Below are 9,394 nucleotides of genomic sequence, written 5' to 3' on the forward strand. Positions count from 1 at the left end.
GAACCACGAAAGCATCTTAATGATGGTCATGCTGCTCCTTATGCCAAACCTATTTATTCTCTCTCCTTTCATTATGTCCCTATGAAATCCTCCATTCTATTGTTAACAAACTTTCCTCCTTACTAGGCATCTTTCTTTTGTCTTTCTCAGAAGACATTAAATCTCTCACTACCACATCCAGTATTCAGTGCATCTTCTCCAAATTCTCTCATCAGCTTCATCCTAGTAAGGCAAGGAGAGATGGCACGTTCCCTGCTCCCCATGTCATTTCCAGACCCTCTCCCTATGGCTATCCCTTTGCAACCTCTCTTTGAGATTCAGTCTATCCAAATACTGATGGTAGTTACCTACCAACTCCTAGGTGCTTGTCCTTTAAGGCAGGTCAGTGTGTCTTTATACCCCAACCTCTGCCCGTTAGCTTGAGGACTGCCGTGTACACATTGAAGTGTCCTGAATCACACTTGCTTCAGTATACAGTGCTTCATTCCCTTATCTGAGCCTTTACTTTAGCTGCACACGAGGATGTTACTATCCTCAGTCTCCTTTTAAAGATTCTCCCTGTCTCCTGCCTTTTGTGCTCCTACTTTTATGTGGCTGAAATCATAATCATCCTCTGGCTTCACTACAAATGTGTAATTACATCCCCTTTTCTGCTACATGTTAATCCATTTATTCTTCCCTAATTGACTCCCGATGGAAGATCTCTCCTCAAGCTCTCTTCTTCCCTCTCCTTCATCACTCTCCTTCCCTCTCACTCCCATTTCCTTGGAATCAGAGAATTTCATTTACAATTTTACCAAGATAATTGAGGTCCTCTATGGCAAACTCATTCTCCCCAACTCTACACCTTAAATCTCAACATCATTTTATGTTTTTTTCCTCTTTTGTTCAGCTTTGAAAGACAAGATGGTCCTCCTTGACAAGGGAATCCCCTCTACTTTGTGCCCTTGCTTTTATCATATTTCCTTTTTTCCCTTCCATGGGTTCACTTTTATGATTCTCCTTTCTTTCTGTGAATTCTACTTGCCTACCAACATGCCCAGATTCTCCCCAAACATCACTTGATCCTGATATTACCTAAAGATATGATCCTAGGCCTTTCTTCCTTTTGACAGCCAAAACCCTACCAAATATGTTTCCTGTTAGCCTTCACTTCATTTCCCATGTACTTAACAATTGCAGCCCTTTCTCTGAGTCTGATTAAAACTATTCTCCAAAGATACCAATAATCTCGGTTTCCCTAGGATTTCAAAAGTATATAACAAATGCAGTACATTGTTTCCAAAACTGTTCTCTTTGTGGCTGCCTCCCTGTGAACTTCCTTCTGTACTTTTCTGTGCATTTAAAAATGTTTTGTGAACAACATTTTCTTTATTTCACAGCCTCCCTCTTAAAAAAAACAACAAAACCTTCCCTTACAAAAATAACCATATTGTCATGCAAAGAAAAATACATAGGCCACCTTAAAATATATATCTCAGTCAGTTCTTCCCTATCAAGGGATATAAGCATACTTCATCTGTTTCTAGAGTCATGGCTAGTCATGGAATTGATACAAATTATTATTAAATCTTTCAAAATTAATTTTCTTCATATTTTCTATGTATTGTATAAATTAACCAATTACTTCTTGTTGCATTAGTTCATACAAATCTTCCTTTTTCTGAATCTATCCCTTTCATAATTTCTTCTGAAGCAATAATATTCCATAACATTACTCATAATTTTAGTCATTCTCCAGTTGGATAAGGCACTCCCTTAGTTTACAGTACTTTGCTATAATAAAAAATACTACTACAAATATTTTTTCATAAAAATTATTTTCTTCCTTCTTTGTTCTCTTTGGGATATATGTTTAGTAGTTTTATTGCTAGGTCAAAAAGTTATGCACAGGTTAATGACTTTTGGAATTTAGTTTCAAATTTCTTTCCAAAATGGCTAGTCCATAAACTGTACTATAAAGCAGTAATCATCAAAACAATCTGGTACTAGCTGAGAAATAGAAAGGTGGATCAATGAAATAGATTTGGAGTAAATGACTTCAGCAAGATAGTGTATGATAAATCCAACAAACCCAGCTTATGGGATAAAAACTCACTATTTGATAAAAAACTGATGGGAAATTTGGAAAACCATTTGGTAAAAATTATTTTTAGATTGATATCCCACACCTGATGTACTAAGATAAGCTCAAAATGGGTATATGATTTAAATGTAAAGAGTGGTATAAGTAAATTAGAGGAACATAGAATAGTTTATCTGTCAGATCTATGGAGAAGGGAAGAAATTATGGCCAAATAAGAGATAGAGAACATTTACAGTGAGAAATGAATAATTGTGGAAATGTTGAATTAAAAAGGTTTTGTACAAACAAAACCAATGCAACCAAGATTAGAAAGGAAACAACAAACTGGGGGAGGGGGAGATTTATAATAAATTTCTCTGATAAAAGTTCCCATTTCTCAAATATATATAAAGAACTAAGTCAAATTTATAAAAATCCAAATTATTCTCCAATTGATAAATAGTCATGGGATAGGAATAGGCAGTTTTCAGATGAAGAAATCAAAGGTATAAAAAATTGAATGAAAAAATGTTCTACATCACTCTTGATTAGAAAAATGCAAATTAAAACCACTATGAGGTACCACCTCACACTTGTCAGATTGACTAATATGACAGTAAAGGAAAATGATAAATATTGGAGAGGATGTGGCAAAATTGGAACTAACGCGTTGCTGGTGGAGTTGTGAACTGACCCAAACATTCTGAAGGGCAATTTGGAATTATGCCCAAAAGGTTATAAAACAATACAGACCCTTTGACCCAGTAATATCACTATAGTTTGGTGACCCAAAGATATTTTTTTCAAATGGGAAAGGACCTGCTAGTACAAAAATATTTATAACTGCTCTTGTGGTGGTGGCAAAGAATTGAAAACTAAAGGGATGTCCCTTGACTGGGGAATGGCCGAACAAATTGTGGCATGTGTTATTGATGGAAAAATATTGTGCTTTATGGAGTGATGAACAGAATGATTTCAGAAAGAATTGGATAGACCTATATGAACTAATGTGGAGAGATAAGAACAAGGAGAACATTGTAAACAGTAACATCGACGTTGTGGAGCAATCAAATGAGATAGACTTAGCTACTAACACTAATATATTGATCCAGAACAGTTTTAAGGACATGACAAAGCATGCTATCCACCTGCAGAGAAAGAACTACTAGAATATGTATGCAAAAGAAAGTATTTGATTTATCACTTGTTTATTTAGAGATATATTTGGGGGTTTTGTTTTTATAAGATTGTTCACTTACAAAAATGAATAATATGGAAATAAGTTTTGAGTAATAATACATCTATAACCCAGACTGAATTGTTTACCTGCCCTAGGATGGGGGAGGGAAAAAAAGGAGGGAGACAATTTGGATCATATAACTTCAGAAAACTTATGTAGACGTTTGTTATTAAACTAAAATAATTTTTTTAATAGCTAGACCAACTCACAGTACCACCAACAATGAAACAGTATGCCTATCTCCCTACGGTACCTTCAACAGATAAAATTTTTATCATCTTGCCAATCTGATGGGTTTGCTGTAAAACTTCAGTTTTAATTTGTACTTCTCTGACAGAAAATCATGGAAAGACTTGCAAGAAACCATGAAGAGTAAAACAAGCAGAACCAAAAGAACATTGTGTAAGGTAACACCAGTATTGTTCAAAGAGTAACTGAGTGACAAAGTTTTTCCGAGTTATATGAATATTCAAATTAACTACAAAGGATCAATTAAAAAAAAAAGATGTAATCCACCTCCAGAGGCAAAACTCATATAGAAGAACAGTAAGTATTATACAATTGCATATATGTCTGTCTGTCTGTGTGTGTCAAATGCTGGCCTTCTCTAGTTTGGGGTTTGGGAGGTAAGGAGTGTAAGAGTTAAAATTAGTTTCTCTCTGTCAAGGAGTATTATATTTTATGAGGTTTATTAAAGGTTACAGATTAAAGAAAATACAGAATAAGAAAGCACGTGTCTAGGCCCAGAGAGAATGGGCATTCAATTTCACTTACATCATGAGAGATGAGTCTGCTGGGAAGCAGAAGTAGGAAAGAGACTCAGTAGGCGGAGAACTCCTTTAAATAATAATTTGTGATCTCACCCAGGTGAGAATTCAGTGTGATTACAAAGCATTCTGGGAAGTGAGCAAGGACTTCTAGGGACTGGAGTCCTGGGTTCAAGTCTCCATTTTTTTACAGGAGAGAAAAAGTTTGGAACTCAAAACATAGCAAAAACAATTTTTTAAATTAGATTGGTAATACAAAACTGACTATTTTATGCTCACCTCCCCAGCTTTAGTTTTTCAACTGAGGCTTTGTGCCAGCCAGGCCCTTCTTTCTACTGCACTTTGGGTAGGGTGGTTGGTCTCACTTGGAGTTTCTTGGGTTCTTCTGCTGACTTCCAAGGGTTAGAACCTCCAAGATCTTCAAGGCCCTCCCCTACACCTTAGTAGAGAGAGTTAGGAACCAAGAGCCTAGGATGTGCAAGTCTAAGCCTTGCAGAACCATACTGGTTAGCACTCTATTGGTCACTCCCTTGTTGGGTGCTCTCTGGGAGTTTCAAGTTCCTCACCATTCATTTTTTGGATTACTTCTGGGGCTTAGATAACCTCTCTCCTCTTGCTCACATGAAGTCTTGCAGGCTACTAGTTTCCTGTTTCTGGTTGTACTGGTGTTTACCTGGGGGACTCCCTTTTCATACTGCTCGTGAGTTTCTGGCAGATTTTTGTATAGTTCTAGGGGTGAAAGATTACACTGATTGTAATTTTTCATTGGACTTGATCATTATTGGGTCTGGTGGAACTATTGGTGTGAAGATGCTGGGCAGCCAGCCCCCTTTTCAGGCAGTAATCTTGACCCTTTCAAATTACTTTCCTATCAGTTACTTGTTTATTTTTCTAAAACCCATACCTTTCTATCTTGGAATTGATAGGAAGGGATGATGCTAAGAAGTAAGAGCTAGATCAGTGATGGCAAACCTTTTAGAGATGGAGTCACATTGTGGCACAATCAAATGTAATAGACTTCTCTACTGGTAGCAATGCAATGACCCAGGACAATCCAGAAGAACTTATGAGAAAGAAGCTCTCTACATCCAGATAAAGAACTGTGGGAGTATAAATGCAGAAGAAAAACATTTGATCAATCATGTGGTTTGATGGGGATATGATTGGGGATGTTGGCTTTAAATGATCACTCTATTGCAAAAATAGGTTTTGATAAATGATACATGTAAAACCCAGTGGAATGCTTGTCAGCTCCAGGAGGTGGGAGGGAAAGAACATGGATCATGTAACCATGGAAAAATATTCTAAATAAGTTAATTTTAAAAAATTTGTTTTCAAAAACTTTTGAGTTCCAAATTCTCTCCCTCCCTATGACAGAAAGCAATTTAATCTAGGTTATACTTATGCAATCATGCAAAACATTGATGATCATGTTATGGACTCAATTTTTTAAAATTGAAGAAAATTAGATGAAAAATAATATGATTCACTCTGTGTTCAGACTTCATCAGGTCTTTCTCTGAAGGTGGATAGCATTTTTCATTGTGAGTGCTTTGGAATTGTCTTAGATCATTGTATTGTTGAGAATAGCTAATTTATTCACTGTTGATCATCATGCAATATTGCTGTTACTTTGTACCATGTTTCCTTGGTTCTGCCCACTTCACATTGAATCAATTCATGCAAGTCCAGGTTTTTCTGAAGTCATCATTTCTTATAGCTCAATAGTATTCTATTACTATTATAGATCACAACTAGCTATTCCCCAATTGATGGACATCCCCTCAATTTCCAATTTTTTTGCCACTACACTCCAAAAAGAGCTGCTATATATAGTTGTTGCTGGTTTGTTGTTGTTGGGGGGAGGGGGGTTGGTACAAGATCTTTTAAATAGAATTCATATCCCAAAGTACTCTTAACTTCAATCATCTTTGTCCCTAGGGAGGTAATATCTTTTATCTTCCCCAGGACCCAGTATTATTCAGATTTACCTTCTACACAAGTTAGGGTTTAAATTTGGTTCTCTTCACAATAACAAGATCAAGGTACACTATCCCTCAAGAGGTCACGACACCACTTCCTTCAGTCATCTGCCTTCTAAACAGCCTTTGAAAACTGAGATGTTTTAATAGACCTGTTGGAGGTCCCCAAAGTATGATATTAGTTGATTACAGCAGTAAAGGAAACTCACCTTCAGGTAGGGCAGGGGCTTTATGGGCTGCCTTAGGCTTGGGGAAGGGAGGAGGTCCTTTACTTCCCCAGTGCCAAATGCTGTAATACAAACTGATCAGCACTCCCATAGGCTGGTAGTCAAGTCCCCTAAACAATGCATGTTGAAAGGGCCAGAACCAAAACTTCCTCTAGGAGGGGCATTAGGTTTCTTCCTGAGAACTGCAGGATGCCTCTTAGCACCATCAGCCATATTGACCTGAATTATCACTGTACCATTCCAGTCTCAAATTTCACCACTTGATTTGCTCCCATATGTAGGATGGCATGGCATGGGACACTGGCCCCACCATTCTGGCATGGCTCCAGGAAGACCGTTTATATGTTTATCATCCCAGTGATTGGTCATGATGGGCTGTGAAGGGGCTATACATACCTCTAGTGTATCAAATTTGTCCCTCTCAGGAACTTATCTCTTCCTGTGCAGTCACCTTATGAAGAAATAGCTACAAAAGAAACTTATTTTTGTGGAACTAGATAGTTCATCAAGACAAAAAATAGTCTCATCTGGAGAACTCTATTTAACTGGCAATGCAAAAGTAGGTCTTCTGTAGTCTCCCCACATTATATAGAACATATGTTCATTAACCATTATTCTAACAATTCATTAGGTTGCTGTTGAAACTTCTCCTGAAAACTCAAGTTCCTTGGTAATAAACCTCTGGCCTGACCTGTGAAAGGATATTACTGGTATAGATTCTATTCCTGGAATAGATTCCCAGTTCTTATCTTCACTCCCTTTTCCCTTCTCTTCCCTTAAATAACACTGACATCAGGGCTCTAACATTTTCCAGAAAACTACAAATATGATTAGACCTTTAGTATATTAAGAATAAAACCCAGGAAAATGAGATAGAAAATACCATATACCAAGATATGGTCAAAATGAGTGTATGATTTAAACACAAAAGCTGTTAAAAGTAAATCAGGGGAACATAGAATGGTTTACCTGTCAGATCTATGGAGAAGAAGAATTTATGACCAAACGAGATACAGAGAACATTACAGATGTAAAATGAATAATTTTGACTATATTAAAAGTTTTTTGTACAAACAAAACCAATGTAACCAAGATTAGAAGGGAAACAAGAAACTGGAAAAAAAATTTTATAACAAATTTCTCTGATAAAGGTCTTATTTCTTAATGAGAGAACTAAGTCAAATTTATACAAGTTATTCCCCAATTGACAAATGGTCAAAAGGATATGAATAAGCAGTTTTTCAGATAAAGAAATCAAAGCTATCAATAATCATATAAAAATGCTCTAAATCCATCTTGATTAGAAAAATGCAAATTAAAACAACTCTGAGGTACTAGCTCACACTTATCAGATTGGCCAATATGTAATTAAAGGAAAATGATAAATGTTGGAAGAGATGTGGCAAAATTGGAACTAATGCTTTGCTGGTGGAGTTGTGAACTGATCCAACCAGTCTTGAAGGCAATTTGGAATTCTGCCCAAAGGGCTATAAAACAATGCATACCCTTTGATCGGGTAAAAGCACTACTAGGTCTGTATCCCAAAAAGATTTTTTTAAAGGGGTGGGGGGGGTGGGGGGAAGAACCTACTTGTACAAAAAAAAAATTATAGCTGCTCTTTTTGTGGTGGTAAAGAATTGGAAATTGAAGGAATGTCCATCAGTTGGGGAATGGCTGAACAAATTGTGGTATATGATAGTGATGGAATGCTATTATGCTCTAAGAAATTAGGAACAGAATGATTTCAGAAAGAGCTGGTAACAAAAAAATTTAAGGCATGCATTTTTGGATATTGATGATGTGGGAATTTGCTTGATTTAATTATGTATATTTGTTATGAGGGCTTTTTCATTTTTTGCTGTTAAGTTAGAAAGTGGCAGAGGTAGTAAAGAAAAAAGTAAATGCTTAATTGGAAAAATAATAAAAATTAGACAAAAATAGTTCCAAATTGCAGAGAATTTATGAAACAACTGACAGTCTACTCATGAAGACACATACAGGAATTATGTGACTACCAAAATTATAGCAACAAAGGAAAACAATTGGAAAGGACCTTACATATATGGTTGCATCAATATAATACAAGAATAATACCACCTAAATTAATTCACAGATTCAGTGCCATATCAATCATCTACCAAAGGATTATTTTATAGGGCTATCTGAAGGAACATTAAGTTAATCATCTCAAAGGAAATCTGAAAAAAATAGGAAGAAGGGAGGCCTATGGTACTAGATCCAAAACTATACCACAAAGCAGTAATTATCAAAACAACTTGATAATTGGTTAAATATTTTTTTAAACTTGATAAAAGGAACAGATTCAGAATGTGAGAGCCAGAAGCAACTAAACACAGTAGCATAGTGTTAGATAAACCCAAGGACAACAACAACTCGCTATCTGAAAAACAGTGCTGGGAAAATGAGAACAGTATGGGAGAAGTTACACTTTGATAAAAATTTCAAACTCCAAAAGAACACAAGTCCATTATATTGTAAATAAATTAAGAGGAAAACAGAAGAAAATAGTTTTTACGACTATTGGTGGGGAAGATTTCTTAATCTTCCCCTTATTCTTAACAAATACTTAACAAAGGATAGAGAGGATTACAAGGGAGAAAATGTATAATTTTGATATCAAAAAATTGAATAGTTTCTGCATAAAAAAAATTGGAAAGGAAAGGGTTGCCTAGGGAAAATTTTTTTGCAGCTAACTTCTCTGATAGTGATCTAATATTGGTTGATAAAGGGCTAAACTATTAATAGATCTCAAGGAAAGAAATTTAAATTCTAAACAACCATAAGAAAAAGTGCTCCAAACTATAAATTAAAGTAACTTTAAAAGTCTCTCCCTCACATTGAATATCTGATTGGTGATGTTAAAAAAAAAAAAGAAAAATGTTTGTCATTAGACTGGATATTGGAAGATAAAAGGTAGGGAGGAGATAAGCATTTATTATCTGCTATGTCACTGGGATAAATGCTTACAAACATTTCATTTGATCCATCCAACATCCCTCTGAGACAGGTGCATTTTTTTTTTTGTAGTGGCAAAGAAATCAAGTGGATGTCCATATTTGGGGAACGTGTACAGTGTACAAACTGGGCTTTAT

The sequence above is a fragment of the Monodelphis domestica genome, chromosome 8 (assembly GCF_027887165.1).
Source record: "Monodelphis domestica isolate mMonDom1 chromosome 8, mMonDom1.pri, whole genome shotgun sequence".
Classification (NCBI taxonomy): domain Eukaryota; kingdom Metazoa; phylum Chordata; class Mammalia; order Didelphimorphia; family Didelphidae; genus Monodelphis; species Monodelphis domestica.